The sequence below is a fragment of the Amblyomma americanum genome, chromosome 1, assembly GCF_052857255.1.
Source record: "Amblyomma americanum isolate KBUSLIRL-KWMA chromosome 1, ASM5285725v1, whole genome shotgun sequence".
Taxonomy (NCBI): Eukaryota; Metazoa; Arthropoda; class Arachnida; order Ixodida; family Ixodidae; genus Amblyomma; species Amblyomma americanum.
Window position 1 is genome coordinate 513441460 of NC_135497.1, and position 27401 is coordinate 513468860.

Consider the following 27401-nt stretch of genomic DNA (forward strand, 5'->3'; position numbering starts at 1 on the left):
AGGTTTCAAATGAGACTGCTCTCTTTAAGAGTGATCCATAAATACATCCTTGTAGGACTGCAACGGGCCATGTTTTACATTCACAGATCTAGTTTAGTGCATAATAATTAATATACATGACCGTAGCTTTTCAGAGTGCTTCTAGAAGTTTAGGAGTACCCATAGGTTTCACTGTGTTGTGCATTATTTCAACGCTGTATTTCATGTTTAACGTGCAGAGCTGCAGCTGTACTCAAAAATTGTGTCACTGCATAGTAGCACACTTTACAGTGATACACAATGCACACAATAGAAGTTGATGTAATGAACATATCAAATAATGTTTCTTCAACATAACTGCAGACATCATTGAAATTGAATGCACCTGTGAATTCTCATTTCATTGAGTACTTTTTCCCAGAAGTGACATTATCACAGGACATGGGCACAATAAACACATGTGAGAAAAAGCCTCCAAATTCAGTTAGAGCTTCATTACACTGTGAAAGCTCAGAGCAATAACGTTCATACAACACACGAAGGGTGGCAAACGAAACCCGGAAACCATATGTACAGTTGAAACATTTTCGCTGTCACAAGGTGCGAAAATGCTTCGCTTTTTTTGCACTTCGTGGCCATGACCTCAGCAAGAAACGCAACTGCTCAACCTGCTACAGGAAACGGATCAAAAAATAGCGCCCGACTAAAAATACAGACTTGGTCTCGATATTAGCGAATACATATGAGCCCGGCATGTCCCAAAGGCAAATAGCTCACTCGAAACTTCAAACGGGCATGCAACAAAGTTTCTATATGCTAAGAACAAAGCGCTCGCGAGCGCAACTGCTTCCTTTACAATGTTGCTCTCCGCCCATGTCGCGACCCCCGCCACTTGCACAAGCGCAATCGCCTGCTGCAATCGCTGGAGCATTGCAAGAACATGCATAAGTAGCAACGAGGTTTCACTGCTGATTGAAACGGGAGCGCGAATGACACACGCACAATGCGTCGACGAACACTGTGTAGTGCACACCGTATTGAACCAATGGTGAACAAACAGCGCAAATGCCCCTCAGTGAACAGCGACGGTCTCCCAAGGGCTCTGAGCAACGTTGCAGTAGACGAAAAGCCCGTGCTATCATTGTCGCCGAGCGTGTTCAAATTCGGGCACGCAACAAGAATTTCGCACTGAATTCCATCTTGAGATATGAGCGAACTTAGTCAATGTCAGCCATGTGAGCACGACCAAAAACAAACTTGAGCAGAACTATGCCGCGCTCCGCTGCTGCCACCCAGTTTTTAAACAGCAACTACGACACCGTTGCTAAGCTGCCTGCACAACATGTCCTCCCGATAGAAAAAAACCACGTGACTTCCTCCACACTTTTTTCCCATGTTGTCGTATGGGAAGGGCCTCTTCTGTGTTTTCCTTCCTCCGTGCTCACCAGAGAAGGCAGTGGGCGTTGATACCAGAGCCCTTGTGAACCAAGGGGCCAGGTACCATCACGCTGTGTGCGAGCTGAAACATGGTGGCAGGGGAAGCAAGTAGGCAGGATGACAATTTGGGGAGGCGGGGGATCTTGGAGGACACATGGAGGACGTTTCCACGCTGTTGTTGTGCACGCCAGTCAGTCTTTCTGCAGTGGGCACATGTGCAGCTGTAAAGTAGACAGCTGGTGGCAATGCCTAATGCTATAGTGCTTGATTAGTAAATTGTTTTCAGTTCATGTCCAAAGAAGAGACTTGCTTGGTTTTAAGGACTAACTATTTTTTTTTCGTGGTTCCCTCACGGCCATGAAGCTGTTAAAGAGAGGAGTGAGCAATTAAAAATATTAGACCAGAGCACGTAAGCAAGTTATTCATAATCTCTAAAATAATGCAGATGCATAAATGTTCCACAGATTTATTACATAGGATTACAGTCCGAATGAATTACTGACTGTACAGTACTGTTAGAGCACACATGGTAGGAAACATTACAGGGTAAAAAAATGTACATGGGGGGGGGGTTGCCCCCCCCCTCGCCTCCAACCGTTTCCGCTCAGATCAAATTTCTGACAAATGCTTTGGCATTATTGTAAAGCTAGTTGGCTTCATATAGCCAGTCTTAAAGGTTTTATTTTAAGTAGCCTAAACAAATAATGCCCCAATAGAAGTCACTGATTGGCTGCTGCCTGTTCATAAATACGATTAACAGAATTGAAACAGGCTGCACGCATACAGTCAATCACTTCTTGCGTATACATGTTTACAAAGCTGCCTATCTCAGTATAAGTTTTATCTGCATTAAACAAATACACCTTTTAACAGTACAGATAGGAGAAATATAAAAAATTATGAATATTTAAACATAACATCGAATAAATAGAAAAACTCCTCCCACTCAAAAAAAAGTTCCGGCGTCCCTCCTGCCAGGCTTGCCCAGATTGTATGTGCGTGTGAGATGCAGTCAAATGCATTGAACAGGGCTTTTTTTCAGACTTTTGTTCAAACAGTAAATTTTGAAGGAAATGCTGAGTTGTGACATCTTCATCTGCATCTCAAGGAGTGGTAAGGATAACGAGTATGCTTAGGGTCCTTTGATTTTCAGTTTTATATTGTGCAGAATGGGGGGGGGGGTCAAAATTGGGCACTATTTTTAGTTTAAAACGGTAAAATACCAGCTTAAATTAAAAAAAATTGTTCCATAACTCAGGTTTTCCTTTTTTTCTTTTTGCAGTGAAATGTAATCGCTTTGCTGCACGTCATGATATACTTTTTTTTCTCTTTGCTATTTTCAGATGTAAACTTGCACCAAGAATGTGTTAAACAAATCAAGTATTTTTTTTCCCCATTGGTCACTACAATTATTTTATCGCAGACGTTACCATCCGCATGTGGAGGGAGCATTTGCACGTCTGTACCGGACCTTCCTGCCCTTGCACGTGCATTGTTTTGTCAAAAACACCGCAGGGACTGCTGCAAGGCCGCACGCACTATGGAGCTCTTTAGAATCTTACTCCAGTGGAGGGATGAGGAGAACTAATTTCACCCTGCAGAAAGGTTGAGCACTGCTGACAAAAAACATGCTGAACAGAGCAGAACCAAGTTTTGTGGCCTGTATAGATAGTTTGCATGTGACATCATGGAGCCATCTCTGGGTACAAAACTTAGCTTCCACAGTGTACACCAGAGCCGGTGGCGATAAGCAGATTATAAAAATTTGCAGGCTTTTGCTGCGCTTTTGGTCCTGCAGATGGCAGCCACTCTCAAATCTGTGCAAACTTTAAATTCTGTGGCTGTGATGTTGAAACATCACAAAAGCTAGTATTTTAAATGCACGGCAGTGCTCAATACAGTGGTGCCCAGCTTGTTAAAAGGGTGTGATTAGAACGCAGTACCCAGTCGGCACAAGCCAACTTCTATTTGCCTTTAGAGTCCCTTTAAAAGAAAGATTTAAATCATCAGAAACTGGAGGAGTGCTGTAGTATAGGTTTAAGAGATTTGTTACTTTCCATACAGTATGTCCAGGTTTTACATTAGCAGTCTACATTTTCTCAAATGTGCCTTTTCAGATGGAAGTAAGGTTTAGCCCAGTTTGCATGAAATCTGAATGTGTAATTGATAAATTAAGAATGTCCCTGAGTATGTCTCATGAGTGTTATGCCTGCTGATCACCGTCAGAAAATATAACGAGCTGCGTAGTTCTATACTGCTTCAGTTATGGTTATTATTGATTTAGCATGGGGGTTCTGTATTCATGAGGCATATTCTTACTTTGTGCAATAATATGAAAAATTAGTTTATAATGAAGCCACAGACAAATCTGTTTCTAAGTATTCCAGCATGCAATTAGTATTGGCAATGATGTGGCCAGCATGATTATCCCAAGTGAGGGACACAGTTAGAGAGACACAAAGATATTTGTAATGTAACTTGCATTGTAGATGTGCTCTGAAAGGAATAATTTCAGGTGCTAGTGGTGTCGTGGCATGAGACGTGCGTTTTACTTAGCATTTAATCATATTAGCGGTGTTTTGCACCAGATGGACATTATGTTGAGGTCAGTCTGTAGTGGCGCAAAATTGTTAGTATTCTTAATTTCACAATGAAATGCCCAATCAGCAGCAAAAAGTGTGATCAAGGATTAGAGGCCTGGAGGTGAATCTCAAATGCAAATGAGAAAAGGTGAGGAACTGAGAACCGATCCTTCATGGCACATCAGATGTTAAAAGGCATTGAAGACAAGCTGTGGCCATTGGTATACATGAATATAGAATGGCTTGTTAAGAACTCTACCCATGACAGTATGTCGGTGCACAGCCTTGTCTATTTTTTCCTGTGCCTGCTCAAACGCTGCTGAAGTGCCATCGTACTCTCCGTGGCATATAATTTTATGTAATGGTCTCCTGATGCACCCATGTCACTAACATATCATCTGCAAGCAGGTCTCTTGGATTCATAAAACGCCATGCAGCACATGATATTACTCACATATAAATTTTTTATTGGGTCAAAGCTCAAATGAGCATCTTGCATCTGGATGCCCCACACTACTTCTCACTTATGCTCTTAAACCACTATGAAATTGGGCGCTAGGTTTGTGCATTCTATTTACTCATTCAATACCTTTGCTGTAGCTTCAAAACATTTTAAACCTTTATATTCATTGCCAGTCTTTGTGTGTTTCATGAGGTATTTCACAGTTCACTCAATCATTCCATGTACGTGCTGTACCGTCATGCATAATCCACTGCATTATCTGTACTGGTAATTTTCCCCCAGACAGGTAGGCAGGTGGTGACAGCATCGTGACGTTGCTGCCATCACCTGCCTATCGACAGGGCTCGTATTCAAGACTTGTGGTCATTTGTTGCCCCACCTAGTCAGTTGTATGCCCAAGATTGGTCTTTACTATACCCGTCATTCACAGTGTCTCCGTATGTGCACATAATGTTTTTGGTGTCAGGTTCCGTTTCTGTTGGCATGTAATGTGCCACATTTGTCCGGAGATTATATTTGGGACCCTTTGCAACAAGCCGCATAGCACCACCTCAAGCTAGGCATGTGAAATGAGCACAGAAAGTCATTTTGAAGATGGATGCCTCCACTTTTTATTGTAGCTCTGGTATGGCTTTGGTGAATGTGTATCATCACTTGCTTGCTTTGCTAGCATGAATGAGTGCTTTAGAAGCTTTAGAAGACCTAGAATGTGCTCATTTGTTTATGTAAGGACATCTTATGGCAAGAATGAGTCAAAATAAGTTTAATTGAGACTCTTAATGGTGTGTCGAGTCATGGTGTGGAAATATGAAGTCACAGCAAAACTGAATATTGATTTGTGACTAGGGAGGGGGGCTACAAGAAGGGAAACAAGCAAGACATGAAACTCTGGGCTTGGTGAAACAGTGGAGCATCTGGCAGTCTTGGCACTGCGTTGCATTTGAATGCTGGGTGTTGATGCAGCTGGTTGAACTTGTGGGAGGTGCGTCTGTAGGCACAGTGGTCTGCAGAGAAGGTGCCTGTGTCTGGTATCAACATCCCCTTACTAAGGTTGCGTGTCATCCAGAGTGTAGCTGGCCGTAGTCATCAATCAGTGTTCTATATTTTGTTCATCCTTGCTCTTTGCACTGCGTAGCCATGTTGTCCTCTTTTTCAGAAACCTTTGCCTTGCCATATTCAAACTCCCCTTTCTTGGCCACTTATGTTGTGCGACCTTTGTTTTTGTGCAGCAACACCTTTCAACCGATGCAAGGCAACCTTTTACCTTGTTTTTGACTTTTGTGAGCACGACTTGGCGGGCCTGCTGAGCAACATCGTCAAGTTTTCGCTCGGCGAGATCAAGAAAGTCATGCAGCAGCTACTCAATGGCCTCTACTTCATTCACAGCAACAAGGTGGGTGCAGTGCTTTTACAGGTTGGCATATCTGGGACTCCTCAAGTTCGGGTTAGAGCAACAGTGTTGGTCCTGTCAACCTTGGTGCATTTTATGGCTGGTGCACATCGAAGCATGTAATGTGTGGTTTGTGTGATGAAGTTTTTATTGCCAATGATGACATTTGCTATGCTTTTAATACCGCATCTCTATTTACATGTCTACCTGCTTCATGTTAGCAAGGCACTGTTTGCTCCTTTGTAGTGCCTGGAACTTGTGTGGTGAAATAGCACGGCCCATGGAAAACTTAGCTTTAAATGGTCCCTGACAAAAAAGCTAGCGCAACCAACGACGAGACACGAGTGGCTTTTAAGCATGCACTATTGGAGACCCATACACAACTGAAATACTGTCCAATGCTTACCTATGCGTAGGGTTTATAAATATAGTCACTTGTTTGTTTTTTCATGCTTTCATATTGTTTATTCGTGCCCAAAGCCACAGACATGCTGTTCAAACATGAGTGAACAATACAAAAATTAAGCTTCGTGGCAATATGTGCAACCTTGGTGAAACTTTTCCATGCCACATGGCTTGCTTTTCTGCTGTGTAGTGCAGCACCCCTAGAGCTCTAAACCCGTGTAGGGTGAGGAGAGGCCTTGTCTTCACCTTTCAAGGCAGCTTAGCCTTTAGGGGCACCTTGAGTTCTGCACTGTATACGTTTAGCTCAAAGGGTACACCATGTGGCCTGGAGACCTTTGACCAAGGGTGTACAGTTGGGGACAAAAGTCTGTGGACCATGTGTTCCACGTGGTCACCTAGCAGTGAGAATACGTTGCACTCATGCTAGTGACGCCCTTCTTCCATCGACGTGCCGCTCGTCGGCGTGCTGCTCGCAAGATGTTGCTAACCTGCTTCACATCGAAGGAGCAGCAGCAGCCGGTGCATTGGAACTAGCCACTGCCTATCATAAGGTGTCTAATCCTGTTACCAGTGGACTATAAATAGAATAATTGTTTATTAACATTACAGTATATGCAGATGGTTTCCGCTACTCTTCGGCACGGTGTCTAATCCTATTACCAGTGGACTGTAAATAGAATAATAGTTTATTAACATTACCGTATATGCAGATGGTTTTCGCTACTCTTCGGCATCAAAGCTCGCGAAACAAGCCAGGCCAGGGTAGCCACTAGACTTTAGTAGTTAGGTTGGCTTCACAGCATGACGGCGATGTGGCACGTAAAATGAGTACACGATCAGAGGCCACCCTCAAGCACACCACACGTTCACCCTGTCAAGTGGTTTTGCAGCGGTATAGCGCTGCTGTAGTTGGACACAAATCAAGAAAAAAGCGGCTTTTCGCCGTCCCACGATTCCCTTGCACTGTGGTGCTCCAGCTGCGCCATTCTTATACATTTAGATTTTGCTGCGCCAGTCTGCTCCAAAAGCGGAAAATTGATCAGTACTGCGCCATAGCTGCGCCAAAAAGAAGACGCTGTCACGGGAAAACAACTATTTTTGGAACCATTCAGGCTTTCAGTTGGCAACCTACTAAAATGTTTCCACAGTTGGCAACCCAGGGCGCTGATGGACTGGCTCATAGTAGAATTTAGCAGCCAGTTTATTCGCGCACATGGAGGAAGGAAAAAAATCAAGGGAGGCGGTTATGTCATTTTTTGAAGCTGGCACCTCCCTGCTGCCTTCCTACTTGGCCGCCGTATCAGCGCACTTGCACATGCGCAGCAGGCATTGCAGCAGACGACGACGCTGTGCCTAGCGTTAAAATTGGCAGGGCCGTCAGCCAGACTCCCAGTAGTGCTTGCAAAAGTTGCAAAAAAAGGCCGTGACTTCCGGCACACTTTGACGTGCAGCTCGGATAGCAAGGGCCTCTCCAGAGTTTTCCTTCCTCCATGTTCACGCATCATGTCAGTTGCCAAAATATTGCTTCATCTCGGTTAAGGGCTGAAGAAGTATCTTCTAGGTTGAAGAACAAAAGTTTGGAGCAGGTCCAACGAGGTCAAGCTTTGTTGGAACAAGGAATTCCGGCCTTGCTGATTCACTTTGCGAGCTTGATGAATTCGTAAAAAAAATTCCAAGAATTGTTGAGATACAATTAAGCCTGGGTGTAAAGGACCTCCATATAGCAAATACCTCGATATACAATGTTTCTGAATTTCCTTGTGCTGCCTTCATTGAAGTGCATGTGTTTCAGATCTCTATGCAACGAGGGTGTTGCGGCGGTTGTTCTTGATGGTACGAAATGGCTACGCCATCTCTCTGTTAGCTAGTGCTGAGCCACTCAGAATTTGGCAGAACTACGTGAAAGTTTCGTGATGAGAAAGCATGAACTAACACGGGAGGAGTGCCGACCGCAGCGAGCGGCTGCAGCTGACGCAACGCGCCGTGCTCCAGCGTCGAAGGCGCATCTCCGGCGCTATCTCTTTTTGAACGTCACACCACGTGTCATTACAACAGTTCATGCTCAAAAGGAGTGAAAAAATAATAGGGCATAGCAAAAAAACAAAGACGAGCAGTGTGCGGCCATCGCTGCCGCTCAGTTGCTCTCGTGATTCGGCGCCGATAGCTCTTGTGCGCGACGGGAGCGGGTATGGCGGAGAGCGCCGGCGACGAAAGGTGAGGGGTCTGTTCCCAGGGGCAACAGCGAGGCGATGACCGAGAGAGGGAACATGCAGGATGAAGCATGCGCCTCCGCGGCTCGGCCGCGGTGCCACCGCCTGCCCCTCCCTCCTCACCCCACCCGTAGTGGCGTTGTGGCTGCTGCCGCGCAATCACGAAACGTTTCTCCGCGTTTCTGACTTCGAGTTACAGCGTTTTATGTGAACAGTTTCAAGGTGATGTAGCCTACATTTATTTCTTGTTTTGGTTTCCGTAAAACAGTGTCCTTTCAGCTCTTCTCGCGAAAACTGAATGTAACGAAAAATCTCGGACTTTTTTTAATATCGTTATAACGAGGTTTAATTTAGAGCCAACATGAAAAAAGAATGATCCTAGTGAACATGTCCTTCGGACTTTTAGCAAAGCATGCTTGGCTGAACTTGCGTGCAAGACACTGTCAGCATTAATACATTTTTTCTGTTTTTTTTTCTTCCTAGCCAAACATGGCTGAACTTATCTCGTTAGGAACATTCTTTTGGGTGGCTCCTTTATTCTGTTTTGCTGTTGCCGGATTGCTCCAGGATTACCGTTCTGATACAAAGCTGCTCCAAAATGTATATTTTTCTGCTCCAAAAATTGCTCCAGAACTTGAAATGGCTGGACCACCACTGCTTTCAGCGAATGACGTCGGCTGATTCTCATAAACCTGCAAGCATGACAATGCAGGGAGTGGCAGATGAAAAGGAACAGTCCCCTCCCTGCATTGTCACTCCGCTCTCTGCATTGATGTGCTACTCATGCTACAGTGAACTCTCACTTGAGTGAACTTCAAGGGACCGAAGGAAATAGTTCACTTAACTGAAAGCTCATTAAACTGAATATTTACTAGACCAACATAAGACAATGCATACAGTCAAAAGTTTGAAGTGCAATTCATGGAGCATAAGACGTGGCATCCATAGTGCTAAATATGTGTGAAATGGAATTTATACATACCAACAAGTACAAGGTGCAATACAGTTGTAATGCTGCCTTTCTCACTTTGAAAATAAAAATCTGTAATCTTCTTCTGCACTTGTTCTTTTAAAGCACAGGAAGTAACAAAACTGTCCAAAGAGTCAATGTTTTTGTACACTTCTTCTGGCACAGCTTGCTGTTGAGACACAGTCTCTCAACTTTCTAATGTACCCTACAAACTCGGCAACAGTTATAGGGTTTGAAACTGGCTCTGCAGTTGCCTCTTCTTCATTGCACTCTTCTTCTTCAGGACGAACACTGGAAACAATCTCCAGATCCGTCGGTCCAGCACAGGTAATCAGTGCACTGTCACACAGTGCATAGTCTTCAAATGAAGTACTATTGCTATCCAGCAGTTTCTAATGGTAGCTGGAGTTACTGACCACCAGGAGCCTGTCACCATCTCGGCCGCCTGCTTGACGTTGATGGGGGCTTTGCTGGCAACCCTCAGATTGATCAAAATCCACTGACCCAGCCGCCATCGGTACTCCACCTTCAAGTTTTGAATGATGCCCAGGCCGAGCGGTTGAAGCACAGCCGTGCAGTTAGGCGGAAGGTATTCGACACGCACATTGCTGAAATGGACATCAACAAAGTGGGCTGAGTAATTGTCCACTATCAGAAGAATGTTTCTCTTTGCCTTTCTGATTTCTTCGTTCAGGGTTAGGAGCCATTCACTGAATATATTCCTGGTCATCCATGCCTTCTTGTTGCTTTTATAGGTACATGGTAGTGAAGGGAGACCTTTAAAACATCATGGTTTCGTGTATTTCCCTATCACTAGCGGCTTGAGCTTGTGGGTGCCACTGGCGTTGCAGCACAAGAGCATAGTAACTCTAACCTTTGACTGCTTCCCGCCTTTGCAACTGTCGTCCTTGAAAGCCATTGTCTTGTTTGGAAGAGTCTGATAAAACATACCAGTCTCATCCGCGTTGTAAACGTCGTCAGGTGAATATCCGATAATGACATCGCGAAGTTTTTCATGGCTCCAGGTTCTCGCTGCCTCTTGATCGGCATCCTTGCTTTCGCCGCAAATCGTTTTCCACGTGATCCTATGCCTATCCCGAAATCGTGTAAGCCATCCACTGCTTGCTTCGAAGCCGCAAACGTCCAGAAGAAGAGCAAATTCCTTCGCTTTGCCCTGTATCATCGGGCCGGACATTGGAATGTTTTGGGATCTTAGGTCGCGAAGCCATACCGCAATGGCATCATCCACTTCTTTGAAGTACCCCGTGCAGTGTCGTTTCCTGGCGGGATTCATCGAAGTTTCTCCTTCAAGCTTCTATTTTTGTTTCACAATCGTTGACAACGTCGATGGTGCAATTCCATAGTCCTTTGCAACGTCCACTTGCCTTTGACTGTTGTCCAGGCACTGAAGCATTTCCAGCTTGCCCGAGAGAGACAACCGCTTCCGTTTTGTCGCACTCATCTCGAAAGTGGCCACGCGAATTGCCGTTGTTACTTAAAACTGGAAGGCTGAACGGAGCCGATGAGAAACGCACCACGTGGGTTGTTTGTGTGCACACGCGGAACCGACGAGACTGGAAAGAGACGACGACCGTGCCAGGACTAGCTGGTCGGAAAAAAAAGCACACACATCACGTGGTTTGTGGTGTGGCAGATTGCTGCTTTGCTCTGGCGGCGCTGTAAGTGCCAGCGATGTTACTTTGTTCATGGCCTTTGAGGTCACACGCACGCTCGTTTCGCGCGGGTGATCTCGGAGGCCATGCCTCATTGCCGTTCGTCTTCTGCACCACCGCTTTGCCCCAGGGGCGCTGTAGCACCAGCGACGTTACGCTGTCACTGGAGCGGCGGTTTGAGCAGGCATTGGTTGCGCCTGCAGTGCAGGGCGCAAAACTTCGTTGAACTGATCGGAAAAATAATCCTGGGTCCTCTGAGCGAGTTCGTTAAACTGAAATATTGACTGTTCCGAAATTCGTTTAAGTGAAACCTTTTTGCATAGAATCTTTAAGAAAACTGCCGGGGATTTTTAAAAACTTCGTTATTCTGAAATATTCGGCAAACCGACGTTCGTACAACTGAGAGTTTACTGTAGCAGGTTCATCAGGATCGCCCAACGGTATTGTCTGCAAGGGGGCCCTTAGACGGGGTGAAGCCGATGCGTCTCCGCGTGCGAAAAGTGACCGAAGAGTGCCGTTATGATTTGCATATGCAGGGGAGTGGTGCGCAGCTCGATATATCGAGCGACCAGTGAAATTGCAGTTAGATATACTCCGCTACTTTCCTGTACTTTTACACAGGATTTTGAAGAGAATAATCTGTGTGTTGTAATCTACGTGTTGGAGATATCCAATTATTCGGAATATCTGGGTTGAACTGTATTAAAAAAATGGACAACCTTTTTAACGCTGTTAAACAGACTATGACATGTGAAAGCACTTAGTTTTGAATTAGTTTGACTATTAACTAAACATTTCCTGAACTTGTCCTTCGAATTCAGTTGACTCTTGCCTGGACATTGCCTTACGTTGCCTCCAAGACAATTTCTTTATAAATTTTGTACCATGTGACCTTCCCCTAGCCACATAGTATCTAGGTCATTTCATGTCAAGGGTCAAAGGTCGAGGCTTCAGAGACCCATCGGCTTTTTTGGGATTGTTAGCAAAGTAGTGCTTTTGCACTAAAAGAGAATTCATGCATCAGCAGCAATTTCTTGGGCACGCCAATAAGGAGCCCCAATTTCTGCGCAAAATTGTCAGTGGCTCTTGTCATGTAATCTTGCTTAGCATTCTTCGTCTTGTCTGCCCTGTACTTGTGCGTATGCATATGGTTGTGTGTTTTCTACTGTATGTGTGTGCCCCGATTCAATAGAGTTGATGTCTAGTGCTTGGCCAATTTCTGTGTGTTCACTGCTGTTTTATATTTACTGTAAATGTGGGAGACAACCATTGCGATGTGTATGAATAGTAGCAAAGTCGCACAGCCATGTGTGAAGACTCAGGCACGTCCATTTGTGAGCCAAAGCTAAGTAGTTGATGTGCATATAGGGCCTACTTCATATTAAAGTTTGGTATTTATTGCTGCTAAAATGCACAAAGCATTAGTGACACACAGCAGTGGCACAAGCATACAATGAGCATGTGCACCTCATCTGGTCGAACTAATTCATTCTGCGTCACTTCTAGTGACCGGTAACAGCTGCTGGTTCTTCAGTTTGAGAATAAAAGTTATCAGTATTCTGGAGCCATTTATCATGTGCTTGCTTTTATTTTGAGTGGGATTCACTAAGCATTTTCAGTAGCTCTACAAGCTTCGGGTAGTCTATGCATTGCACAGAAGCCTTAAAGCCACCATCAAAAAAACTTTTGTACTTTAGTACGGCAGGACAGAAAAATAATAATGTGTTGATACCATATGGAACCAGTTGGGGCACTTCTACTGTTCAGTCCTTTTTGTTAGTGCCACTACAGTATCAGCTTACAGATGTCGTGTGCCTAGACCTCATGTAGAGTCTTGTTTCTTTAATGTACAGTCAATAAAAAAGTAGATTCCTTTAGTATAGGTTGGAAGAAAAGAAGCAAGTACTCTTGCTGCTACCAATGTCAAACTATGCTTATGGCCCTTAACTTTCTGCGGCGGGCAATTTTAAATTCCTCAAATTGAGAACAAAGAATTTGCTATGTTCCTCAGTAGACGTCAAATAATGCTTCAGAATGCACCTTGCATTATATTCAGAACAAGGGTATGAATAGAGTGAGTGTGTTTTTTTTTTTGCATTAGCAGTAGTAGTGTCATTTCACTAAAACCTGGCGTCGGCAGTGCACAAAGCCTCGGAGAGAGAGGGGACCGAAAAAAACTTGTCTCTAATTATATGGCCCGAACAGGATTCGAACCCCCAGCGGCACGATAAGGTCAGCTTCGCTTGCTGCTCCTTCAGAGCACTTGGCCACTGCCGCAGACTATCACTCCTCGTGTTAAACTGGCATCCTTTTTTGCCATGCTTTGGATGACGTCATCTTCATAAACATTCATCTGTGCATATTTCATTTTGCAAAAAGCGGTGGTGTATGTTTGAAGTCGAGGCTTGAGCCACCGTAGGGCCCCTAGGAAAGCGGAGAGGTGCAACAAGAAATTTAAACAGTAAAAAATGAAATAAATAAATAAAAAAGCATTGAAAAAACAAATGCAAAAAAGGCACCCCTGACAAACAAGCCAAGCATCTCCCAAATACATGACAGATATTCTAAACACTAAGGCACTAGGCCACCACTTCAGTGCCATATTATAGCATCCACTCTGTCTCATTGTGATCTCGCGTCAACTAACAGAGGGTCATTTGAGTTAGAAACTCCTAACTTAAAAACGAGAATAATAAAACAATTTGCAAACCCAAACTTTAATTGTGATTGACGTGGTTGCAAACCTAAGGATGGAAGAGGGTTCATTAATAAAAAGCTGTCACACAAAAGTAACCTCAATGCTAGCACAGACTCCGTCACATCAGTCAGAATGATCCCCTATAATTTTTATTTTTCCCCCGGGCTTTTCAAGGTAGCTGAAGCAACCTTCGTCAGTAGGTTTCAGAGTAGGTAAGAGATGCCAGCCTTTTATTGGCCTTGGGGCAAAAGTGCACTGCATGCAAATGCAAAGGAGGAGATGGCTATGGATGTGGGAAGAAGGCATTGCGGGTCGTTCAGAAAGAGGAGGCACTCAAAGAGTTGGAGTAGGGAAGCCGAAGAAAGGACAGAGGTGCATGACTAAGCAGTTTGAAACACCGAGTGGCAGCAGCTGCTGCTGCGTGGGAGGTTGTGTGTATTAAAGAATTGGAGGATTGGCTTCACTCGATTGTGAAGCGTGCATCTGAATCGTTGCCTCATAACTGATGGTAACATATCCACTGCTTCTATATTTTAGCATGCCATCGGGATTTTTTTTTTGGGGGGGGGGCCTTGCTAATGATTGGTCTGAACAGTTCGAGATTGCATTATGACTAATACTTTTTTTTTAAATTCTCTTGGGCTGTCAGGCTACCCCCCTGATGTTATATTCATGAAAATAAATTAGTCATTTTCCCATCATACTGTTTCTCTTAGTGATATCCATAAAAACAAGAGCATCAAAAAATAGTATGTGGCTGCTAACGCAATTCCACGAAAAATGCTTATGCAATTTTTCATGGAACTGCATGAAACTGGGGGCCTTATTTGTGCTCATGTGGGCGCTGGCATGGCGCATTCCTGCGGTGCCTTGTAAAGTGTGCCAGGTGTGAGCTGAACATCTGTCAGTGAAGAAATTGTGGAAGTAGCCTTTTTCACCTGTTTGTGGGTTTCGTGTTGCACGCTCAGATCCTCCACCGTGACATGAAGGCGGCCAACATTCTCATCACCAAGGCAGGCGTGCTCAAGCTAGCCGACTTTGGCCTGGCGCGGGCCTTTTCTCTCAGCAAAACGGGGCAGCCCAACCGGTACACCAACCGTGTGGTCACCCTCTGGTACCGGCCACCTGAACTCTTGCTGGGCGAGCGCAACTATGGACCCCCAGTGGATATGTGGGGTGCCGGCTGCATCTGGCTGAGATGTGGACCCGCTCACCAATCATGCAGGGCAACACCGAGCAACACCAAATAAGCCTCATCAGCCAGCTGTGTGGCTCACTCACGGCCGAGGTGTGGCCTGGGGTGGAGAAACTCGAGCTGTACGCCAAGCTCAACCTGCCCAAGGGCCAGAAGCGCAAGGTCAAGGAGCGGCTCAAGGCAAGCATACTCTCTCCGGGGCTACCTGGGGTGCCTGACTTTTCTGGGTCGCAGTTTGCTCTTTAGTACGGCAGCCAGCTTTTAATGAATGCCTTCTTCAGAGGTTCAGCGACCAGCACAAACTTGATAGTGATTGTTTGCTGGGTGCCCCTGTGTATGTTTACCGAGGCTTAGCTTACAACTTGCAAGTTATACCTATGCTATCAGACATGTGAGTCTGCCACAGTGCACAGCCAAGCATGCATCCATGCAGGTTAAGGGGAGATGCTCCTCGAAGACGCTTTTTAAATATTGGTTTGGTTTATGGGGGTTTAACGTCCCAAAGCGACTCAGGCTATGAGAGACGCCGTAGTGAAGGGCTCCAGAAATTTCGACCACCTGGGGTTCTTTAACGTGCACTGAGATCGCACAGTACACGGGCCTCTAGAATTTCGCCTCCATCGAAATTCGACCGCCGCGGCCGGGATCGAACCCGCGTCTTTCGGGCCGGCAGCCGAGCGCCGTAACCACTCAGCCACCGCGGCGGCTACTTTTTAAGTATTGAACCTATGATTATGAAACTTGGATCACTGATAAGGTTTTTAGTGCAGATTCCAAATATGGTCTTAGTTTTTTTATGTAGCTTGTATAGTTCTTGTGTGAAAGGGCCCACAAAAGCACAATACACGGCCTTTTGTGCACACATTTTTATAATGAAATGCATGTTTAAAGCAGCTTGCAATAGCTCATTGTGTTGCTTTGGTAATGTAGTATGTTGAAATCTACTTCAAATTTATTCATTTTATCTCATAATTGTAAAAACATCCATGAACACCAAAGTGTATATTTCAGGCACCATGTGTCAACATCCTGAATTTTTTTCAAAAAATGTTGAAGCAATGTTTTATATAACCAGACATAACATTTTACACACTTTGAAGAGGCTGTGTGCAAAATTTCATCCATATCTAACTACTGCAAGCACTTGAAATTTGTTGCACAAAATGTAAAAAAATGCTGAAAACTCCAATTGGTGAAAAACGCATTTGAAAGTTTCAGACATCTGTATTACTGAAAAACATGACGCAAGCACATGAAATTTCTTGACAAAATACAAAAATGGCGCCGCCGCGGTGGCTGAGTGGTTATGGCGCTCGACTGCTGGCATGAAAGACGCGGGTTCGATCCCGGCTGTGGCGGTTGAATTTCGATGGAGGCGAAATTCTAGAGGCCCGTGTTCTGTGCGATGTCAGTGCACATTAAAGAACCCCAGGTGGTCGAAATTTCCGGAGTCCTTCCCTACGGAGTCCCTCATAGCCTGAGTCGCTTTGGGACGTTGAACCAACATAAACCAAACCACAAAAATGAGTCTCGAACACAGCCATGTTTATTAGAATTCTCCTGCCCCATACATTGGGCCCGCACGATCATCGCGAATGGAGTCTGTCAGATGAGCTCTCTGTGCCAGGCTACAGCGATGTGCTCGGGCTTCGGCTGTTTGGCGGACCAACATCATCTTCGTTCTTCTCTGGTCACGGGACGTTTCCCAGCACAAGCTCTTCCGGTGTCAGCACACAAAACTCCTCGAGAACTTGTTGAAAGTTACTGCCCCATATTATACCATCGCACGCGCAGCCACGGCCACCCTGACGTTCACGGCTAAGTTGTCACGGGAGCTCCCGCTCTCAAAGCTCCGGCTTCCGCTGGCACCATCCACGAGTTCACCAGGCACAGCAGGGCTCGAGGCGTATGTAGAAGAAAGTAGCGATGCAGGGCACTCGCTGTTTCTGCAGTGGAGTTCAAGAAACGTCGAAAGGCCCTTACGTTTTTCGGCCGGTTCGCGTACCGCAAGGTTACAAGTATGGCACAGCACGTTGGGCAAGCAGCTCCGTTTACCAGTAAAGTAAGCACGCTGATTTCGCGTATCGCAGCACTTGTGGAATGACGACTGCTCACAGCTGTGTCACTCTTAAACAGCCCAATCTTCACCTCCGAGGCACTCACGAAGTTCATCATGGCGTCAATTTCTCCCAAGTGGCCGTTGCCCTCGTTAGGGCTAGCTGGCGTCCGACAGCTGCCTTCCACTGTCGTTTTCTGTCGAGGCTTGCGACGGCGTCCTCGGTACGCTTTCTTCGTGTGATATTTTCGAGCTCGGAAATCATGCTTCTTCGTGTCGTTCATTTCGAACTGATTCAAAAAATAAACGCCGCAGAGATCGACGTAGACGCCGCACAATGCGAAAGCAGGTGGTAGCAAAAGGTGGGCTTCACCACAGTTGCGCATCGGTCTCGTCCAATGGCAGCTACGCTAAAGCACCACGTGATTTAAAGGTCCAGTAGAAACACTCAAAATAGGCGCCGAAAACGTGTTTTTTTTATTATTTAAAGCCAAAATACGAAGCGGCAGGAGGTGCTGTCTGCGAGAAGGTGGCTTACTCTACCTCTCCAAGCAAGCGGCAATGGTGGGTGGTGCCGCGTTCTCGAGTAGCAGACGCAGACGCTCGAAAGCTGACGATGTGCGCGGAAAGTAGCAGTTTCTCGAGCCACCGTGGCTCAATAAAATGGATCTTTTACTAACTTTGCGTTCGAATTTCGCCTTGATTTTTTGGGGATTGTATTTGAATGCCCAAAGGTAATTTTAGTCAAAAACCCAAATCTGAAAAATTTCGCGAAAGACTCGCTTTTTCGACGCACATCTCCCCTTATAAATGCTAACTCACCCGTATGATCAATGCTCGCCTTTCATTAGCATGCATGCATATGTTGTGCACCTTTTTGTGAAATTTTTCACCTTGGGGAATGAACTAATGAACAAGCAATTCCTAGAAGCAAGTAGTGCACCCCCATTTGAAAATTACGGTAGGTACAAGTAATAGCAACTAGCACTTTGAGCTTTGTCAATAAGTTGACTCCCGTCTCAGGTGGGCCCAGCTGGGCTAGCAAGGCATACCTAATGAATGGTACTTTAACTTCTGAAATTGCTGCCATTGGTTGAGCAGCAGCCATGTGCAGCAGTTTCGCTTCCAACACTGTTCCTCTCTTGGGCCGCCATGCTTGTACTTTCAATTTAGTAACTTTGCCCAGTCGACACACGTGTGCACTGATTTACCTTGTAGTCTTTCGATGCATGCTTGGCCAGTGGTTAATTGCAGTGTCACTGACACATTTTGTAGTGCTTTTTTGGGATGGCCACATTCTTCTGGAACGAAGGGGGGTCACAGGGGGCTAGGAGACGGTTTTTGGCGTTCACGCTGGCGGGAAATGCCAATTTATAAGTTTTTTTACTCTTGGGGCGAGTTTAAGGCACCTCCTCGTTTGCTCTGACCGAGTCGTGCAGCTGCAGTCATTTGTTTTATCTGAGACGCAGTGCCCTTGCTGTAATACAAATTTTGATGGCAGCACCACTCTTGTTCGTAATATGCGAGCATTCATTGCATCTGCATTAAAAGTGGGCTCAACTGTATATCCCTTTAAGCATTGTTAAGTGTATTAGCTTGAACTTGACTACAGCAATAGTAGGTCTGCATGGCAGCACCGAAAAAAACAGCAAGTAAACAAGCAAAGAAAAAACACTGAAAACACTCGTATGGCGCTCATTAATGAAGCAAAAGAAAGCTGTCTTTGGCAAGAGAAGTAAGTAGGCTGGAATGCCGACTTTGCATGAATGATTAGTGCGTGATGAAACATAGATTAGTGGAATCAGTAAAACATTTTTTTAAACACAGGCCTTAAACAGACCTTAAAGGCCTTTTAAACAGACCTTAAAGGAAAGACAGAGGTACAATGTTTTTCTGTGAATTGACAGTGACTGCGTTTTTCATGAATTTGACTCTTCATGTGCAGTCATAGTTGTGAAGAATAAAATAGACTGCTCTGATTTGATCGGCTTCTAAAGTAGATAATACAGTCGAGCCCACTTATAACGAACTTGACGATCGCACAGATTGTGTTCGTTGTATCTGATGTTCGTAGTAAGTAGACTTCTCATTTTAAAGCCAGAAACTCGAAGTTCATCAAAAATGACGTCTATTTCTTGCAAAAGTATGCTATGCCCATCGCCTTCTTCAAAGGAAACCATATCACGGCACTTTCCAACCCTTCAACATTGTTCATACCTTGTGTTCCTCGCCGAAGACCAAAGTGCCAGCAGTTAAGCTGCTTTAAGAACACGATATCACTTATCGTGGTTAAAACGTTCACGGCGACTAGTGGCAGGTTGGCCGCCTCCTCATCGGCATCAGATTCTCAGCAGTCTGGCATCACTCGTACTTCGCGTACAGGGTACAGGGGCTTCTTCAGTGTATGACTTCGCAATGCCCGCATCATAATCCGCGCCGACGAAGTCATCTCAGGTGAAATCATATCCGGGCATCTGTGCATCAACAACGCGTTGCCACAAATCCACATGTGTCTAATACGCGGTTCAGCAGTCTTCTCGGGGTTTCCTTGGCCGATAAAGCATGCTTAATTACAGAACCAATTCCTTATGCACTCCACAGTCAGTCCTATCTACATGGCCTTAATTATTTTCACAGCAGTGAACAATGATAGCCAAACCGGAACATCGTCATCAGGTGGTGAACTGCTATCAGCATGAAATGGATAATTCACAAATGAGAGTATATCCTGAGTGCATGAATGAGGCCCATTTTTGGTGGCTGGACCTTGCACTTGTCGTTTGGTGGCGTAAAGAACGGTTTCACCACAGCCGCAGAAGGCAACACATGCTGCGTACGCACAGTTATCAATCCCGAGTTGGAGCTCGCATTTTCTTCTCTATGCCATGGTCGAACTGAACAAGGTACTCGGCAAGCAACTCGTGCGCAGTACCCATTGCACCTTTGTAACGGATGTCTGGTTGCACGCTCGTCGATTGAAAACAAAAAAGTCATGCTTATCCAGGCTTTTGCATTCGGCCTGTAGTATACGAGAGCACAGCTCTCGATCCATAGCGGCGCTCAAAACTTCCAGATCACAAAAAAACGCTCTTGGTCGCTGCCGTTCCTCCTCATGCTCGGTAGAATGTTAACACAAATGCTTGCCCTTTCTTTCACCAGTATAGGTGTTGCCTTTCAGGGCATGCGTTTTCAACGACAGCATTTCATAAAGCTGTGCCATTTTATTGCATATTTGGGTCCTCACGTTCCTTTGGGGGGGGGGGGGGCGGTGTCGCGAACACGCGGAGGCCTGAAGACGTTTTTCCATCTCCGTGATTCTTTACGCCTCTTTGTTCGTTCTGACTGAGTTGCACCGCCACCATTGTTTGTTGTATCTGACATGCAGTCCCATTGCTCTAATGCATGTTTTGACTGTAGCACCGTCCTCGTTCATAATAAGCGAGCGTCCATTATAAGTTGGCTCGACTGTAGGAGCTGTTTAGCTTGAGCTTGGCATACAGTAGACTCGCGATAAATCAGCCTTTGATAATCCGTACTTTCGGTTAATTCAAACAAATTTCAAAATTTTGTTTGCCTGGCTATATTTTCAATGGAATTTAAGCCCGCTTTATAAATATCGCAACTCCAAAGCTCCCAGTGACACGTGAGTTGAAAATGTGGTGCCTCCAACCAATTAACTCAGACACGGTGCGAAGGGGAGCTGTATCGTTCGGAGTTGCTCCCCCTGCTATAACATGCTGTGCTGGTGGTGAGACTGCATGACGTGAAAAGCACGTCGATTTGCATTTGGATGTGCTTAGGACCATTTTACGCTTGGCAAATAGTGAGCAGTTTGGTAGTGTTTCTAATATCAGAGTACTTTATGTAGTGGTCTGGAAAACGTTCAAGGATTTTTTGTTATAAGGAAACAAGAATAACTGGCACAGGCATTGGGCCCTGTAGTACTCCACATGCCACTGGCATTTAGAAAGAGCCAAGGTTGTTAGCATAGTACATGAACTGAAGGCAATTAAGGAACTAAGCAGTCAGTCCAAATTAGAAGATCAGGGTTGATATCAAGATGAGTTAGGTTATGCAACAGTACACTGTAACACATTGTTAAAGGAAGCGCTTTGCGGAACAACCGCAGTAGCTCAGTGGCTTTTGTGTTCAGCTGCTGGTCCGGAGGTCACAGGTTGATATCTCAGTGGAGGTTAAATACAAAAATGCGCATGTGCTGCGCTATGTCAGCGCACATTGTAGACTCCCACCAGGTGTTGTAAATTATTCTGAAGCTCTCCACTACAGCATCCCTCATAGCCCATGTGTCACCTAGGGGTGTGAAGCTTCACAATTTTTACATTAAAAAAGGCTGTGCAGAAGCCTAAGTAAATAATGTCAACCTCAAAACCTTGGTCAAAAGTGGAATTTTTTTTAGCAAACAATGTGTCATAGAAAAACAGCTTCTTGAAGTCCAGAAGAATCGACTGCTGGGCGAATTGTTGCATGACTCGAAGATACAAGGCAAAGGAGTAGACAAGTTCCTTCTTTGTTCGTCCTGTCTACTCCTGCGCCTTGTATCTTCGAGCTTCTTGAAACCATGTTATGTGTGAAAAGCAAGACTGGTTCAAGAAGCTTGCTAGTTGAGAAAAAATGGTATGCTGCATGATTTTCAGCGAAATATTAGTTGGTGGCATGGGACGGTAATGAAAGAATGAGTACCTGTTGCCAGATTTATGGAGCGGAATCAATACTGCCAGTTTTCATTCATGAGGCGTATCTTCGGTTTCCATTGTTTGTTCAAATAACGAACATTGCAGAGGATACTTCAGTGTTCTTCAAGTCTCTTGTTGACTTTGTCTCGGCCAAAAGAGGAGGACAGTTTCAGATTTCCAGTGATAATGTTGCTGTTGCTTGCTGTGACTAAGTCTGACAGGATCCATAGGAACGTTCAAGGGGGACAAAGGTCTCCAGGAGGTGTACAGTTGCCATTTGTGTTAACGAACACCTTATTTCACTCCCCCATATAGCCTTCGAGCTCAAGTTCCGCCTCAACTAGTGCAGCCTTGAGCCACCATGCAATAACACAGCTATGTGCTTCAGTTTTCTATCAAATGTCCTGAGGACCTCTGTAAAAAAAATAGAAATTGGTTTTGAGGCAATGAAATAGCGCAGCAACTGTCTCGCGTATCTCGGCAGACACCCCAACCACACTATAAGGGAAGGGATAAAGGAGGGAGTGAAAAAAAAAGAAAGAGGTGCCATAGTGGAGGGCTCCTGTATGGCACAGCACATGGGTGCCTTTTTGCGTTTCGCCTCCATCACAATGTGGTCGCTGCGGTTGAGTTTGAACCCGGGAACTCTGGATCAGTAGCCGAGCGCTCTAACCACTGAGCCACCGCGGCGAGTAGGGATCTTTGTCCCCAATAGCACATCCGTAGTCAGTAATGTTGGTAATATTGGAACTTTAGTGTTTCTTAAGCCTTGTTCCTAGTGGTGGGTGCTAGGAACAAGGTCTAACTGATAGTCAGAAAGATATTAATGACTGTTCTTGCTTGTTAACACTGGTCCAAAATATTCGGGGAAAACTTGCCATAAGCATTGCCAGTATTGCAGTTAAGTAGTGATGCTTAAATTGTTTCAGGCATTTTTTTCAGGTAAAAAATGCCTGAGAAAAGATTTTTTTGTTTGCATGACATTTTAAGCAATGGTTGTACTGTGGAAAGTGGCGATTAGTTAAGATTATTCATTGAGAAACACACGGGTTTACCATCTCACAAAGCTCATCTCTGAACAGGTGCCTATCAGTGTCCCTGTGTCTTTCATCAGTTTGCCAGGAACTCATCGAAGAGGTGTTAAGTGCATTGTTGATCATATACAATAATTGCCTCCGTCATGTTTATACTTTATTACTTTTGGGTTGTTAGCTGATGTTTGGGCAGGTAAGTGCGGTAGCACGTGTATAGAGAATGATCACTTATTCCCGATATGTAAGTATTCTTTGAAGTGATATCAGCTGCAGTAGTTATTAATAAGCCTAATGTATTGTGACCTTGAGCATGTGACCCTTGTGGACTGAGCACCTGGGTTAAGAGTCAAGACAAAGCTTTGAGACATAACATTGTTCAGAATTGCCATTCACTGTGGTTCTCAAAACGTGACCAGATGATACTTGAAAATTCAAAATCGCCAAATGGGTAAACATGAAGATGTAGTAAATCTTTTAGATCTTGTTAAATTTCGTACAAAGAGCATGTGAGGTTTCATGCAGTTGTTGCTGAAGTGAACTGTAGTAGAGGGTGAATGATAGCATGTTCAAAAAATAAACACTTGGACACTTGAAATGCAAATGTATAGGCTATTGAGATGGTTCAAGACAGCATCACCACTCACCTGAGTGTGGTGATATATAGGTTCAGAGTGAGGTGTTTTTGTGCAACAAAAAGTTTACGTGTTCCTGCATATCATTCAGACAGGTTTTCGTGATTTTGATAATAGCACTGCAGTTTATGCACTGAATGTGCTGGTGAAATGGAGTTTTGATGTAGATGCATAGTGCATGCATACTTTTACCTTGGCTCTTCCAGGGGGCGTTCTAGCTGCTTGGTGCCAGCACTAATTCAGAATGTGCTGACTTCACATGAACTTTAAGCTTTTCAAAGAAAGGATGTGTTGTGCTTACACCACCAGTACTATTGCCAGGCATATATCCCTGGCTTGCTTAATACGCAGCTTTTTATGGAATGTTGGCACCACTCATCTGTAGGCTGTAATTTTTCTTTTTGAATTCCTAATGCAAAAGTTGGTCTGGGAACAGCAGCCCTTAATTTTTTTGGAGGATGCATGCGTTGCTATTGGAAGGAAATCTGATAAGCTAGTGCGAGGCAGGCCATTGTGCAAATGCTGTTGCTGTGTCAAAATGGCATAGCATGTACCACTGAAACCAAGCCTTTCATAGTGCAACATGCATTTTGTCACCAAACCTGAAGCACGTGCATTTTGCCAAAGTACTGTATTTTTCAGACATTACATGTTCAGAAGCTGATATTTCACATGGTGCGGACTATCTATGGGTGCGGACTGCGTATGATTTTGTTTTTAGGATTGTTTGTCATATCCGAAGAAGGTTGGTGTGGCTGTTGAAATAAAAAAAACGGGACCTGACTGCAGCTGCGACATTTTGCTGTGCTAAATCACATTGCAAAATCAGCACTGATATGCAATCAGGTTCAGTATACAAGCAAATGCTACTAGAGGTGCTTAAAATGGCTGCTTTTCAGTACAGTTGAATCCTGCTACAACGAAATCGACGGGACGCGCGAGAAATTTCGCTGTCGAGAAATTAACCAAAATTGCAATGCAATAACTCCAGCAAAACAGTTTTATTGCCAGAAAACTCTGAGCTTAGCCTGCTTACATTTCAGTGCCAGCAGCGGCGTCACGCAACTCTCGCACTCTGTTAACAGCGACATCACAACGTCGTCATCGTGTGTGCCACGGAATTTTCTAATAACGTCGAAGGCATCCAGTACCTGCGATGAGGCTGCCGGGGCAGGTAAATCTTGAACGGAGTCGTCTTCATGATCGGATGGCCCTTCCGGCTCGCGAACACTTTTGATGATGTCTTCATCGCTTCGTTCCTCGTGGACAATCACGTCCATGTCAGCATCGAGGAAATCGTCCAGCGCTATGTCAGCTGGGACATTTCCAGCTTCCTGGAGCGATTTCCAAGTAATGCCAATCCCCGGAGTCGATGACGATGGTACACTTTCCGCGGCTGCAGTCGTGCTGGTCGCCTTGCTGTCGACAAACCCGGCGTGCTTGAAGGAGTTGCGGATTGCGCTGCACCGTGTTGCTCTCCATGCCGCAGCCATCATTTCTAAAGCCATGAAAAGATCGACTTTCGTCTCCGTACCAGTGTTGGTGTTCAGGAGAAGCTGCTGGATCAACCTCTCCCGGTAGGAAGACTTCATGCTCCGGATGATGCCTTGGTCTAGGGGTTGAATGACTGAGGTACAGTTCGGCGGGAATAACTTCAGGTCCACACTTGGCAGCTTGACGTCGTCAATGCGGTGTGCTGAACAATTGTCCAAGAGCAAACAAACCTTTCAATTTTGTCTGCTCATGTCGCGGTCAAGTGCCACCACCCAGTCAGCAAAAATGGCACGGGTCATCCACGAACGGCTGTTTGCCACGTACTTGACAGGTAGGCTCCTGTTCCCCTTGAAGCACCGCGGTTTTGCACTTTTGCCAATAACTGACGGGGGGCATTTGTCAGACCCATCCACATTTGTGCACAGCAGCACAGTCACTCGTTTCTTGCTATGTTTGCCTCCGTGGCAACGCTGCCTTTTAAATTCGAGCGTCTTCGCTGGCAGCATCTCATAGAAGAGGCCCGTCTCCTCTGCATTATAAATATCAGACGGAGCGTAACTGCTCATTATGTCAGTCATGTTGTCCGCCGCCCATGCTGATGCGCCGTCAACTTCCGCAGATGCAGATTCACCGCACAAAACCTTGCCGACGATGTTATGCCTTTCTTTAAAGCGATTGAGCCATCCTATGCTTGCCTTAAAGTCGTTCAGCCGTAGCAAACAAGCATAATTTAGGGCCTTCTGGTGTACAATTTTACTGCTCAGGGGCATGTTTGTTGCTCGCGTATCGACAAACCAAGCATAGACAGCCTTGTCGAGCTCTTCATACTTTGGCTGCGTCACTTTCTTGTGCTGCGCTGAAGTGCCCGATGATAGTGCCTTCCTAATGCTGTCCTTATTCTTCAAAATCGTCGATAGCGAACTCAGCGCGATGCCAAAATCTGCGGCAATATTTGCCTTCTTCATGTGTTCCGCTTTGGTGAAAATTCTATCATTTTCTTCTAGCAAAATAAACTTTTGCTTCTTCGTTGGCGGCGACATGGCAGAGGCGATTGACGAGATCAGACTGCAGCGAGAGATCGACGATCAACACAGACCGACACACAAGAAAATGGTGGCAAGGGCTGCGGAGAAGGCGGGGAGGGGAGGCTGGCGACTGGATTTGGATTCGTCTTTGGCCCTCGTAGGGCCGGCGGCCTTCGAACGGCGCCAACAAGTCCCCTCGCTGCTTCCCTATGACGAATAAACGACTCCCAACCAAATTTTTTAATAAAGAATACATGAAAATGTAATAAACATACATTCCTTGCATTATTTAGCTGCTCCAAGCCACTGCTTTAGCAGGGAATAATCTCGTACAGCACCCAACTTTTGAAGAAAGGCGGGCCACTGACCGGTGAAGGCTTGCGAAAAATTTGTAGAAGTGAATGCGTGCTCACAAAGTAATTCGTTTTCGAGGGAATTTTAATACATTAACTCCTATGGGGATTTCGTGGGGAGTGAAAAATACTTCGTTGTGGCGAAAATTTCGTTGAAGCGGCATTCGTTGTGCCTGGATTCAACTGGGATGAATAAAACCGATGATTAACACCAAAGGCATTGTATTCTCTCTTGAAGAATGGTTGCAATGACTATGAAAAGATGAACAGCCTTCCCTACAGCATTTGTGCAGTGGAGTGCAGCGTGCACAAGCAGTACAGGCGAACCAAGCAGAAAGAATGAATTTGGTGGCGATAAAAAAAAGTGCACACATGTGGGGTGCTTCTCTGACACTTCAATGGACAATCTAAAAAAACTTATTTTCAGATGAAATTCGTCCCTGCAGACTATCTAAGCAGAAACTTTTTATATTTGGCCAAAATTTGCCCCTGCTAACTGTAGTCTGGAAAATACCGTACTTGCATGGTTAGGTGTACAGTTTACCTTAGAGATAGTATGCTATGCATGCTGTCCACAAAGGGTCACAAATTACATTGCACAAAACAGCAAAATGTGCCGGTTATCGTGGGTCAATTTGGTCACTGAGCAGGTTTTATGCAGGCGTATGTGAAGGATCCATATGCACTGGACCTGCTGGACAAGCTGCTGCACCTGGATCCAAATAAGCGGTTTGACAGTGACAGTGCGCTGAACCATGACTTCTTCTGGATGGACCCCATGCCGTGTGACCTGGCCAAAATGCTGTCACAGCACACGCAGTCCATGTTTGAGTACCTGGCACCCCCAAGACGCCGAGTGATGCAGCAGCAGCCACCGCAGGGGCCCCACCACCCGCCCAAGGCCGCCCCCTCTGATGGGCAGTACCACGACCGTGTCTTCTGACCCGAGCCCAGCTGCTGTGCGTAGTGTCATCAATTGCAGTGACTTGCTACAGCTCCAGTGCTGCTGGTGTACTCACAGTGTGCACATACTCGTGCTGACTGTCATATTTGAAACATGCAAACAGCCACCATCATCATCAGCAGCTCCTCAGCCTGGAGTATGACTCTG

At 45.3% G+C, this 27401-nt stretch overlaps 1 pseudogene; it reads left to right on the forward strand.

Annotated features, from left to right (window-relative positions):
- The first annotated feature begins 5418 nt into the window (after positions 1-5418).
- Positions 5419-27401, forward strand: LOC144128448 (cyclin-dependent kinase 9-like; annotated as a pseudogene).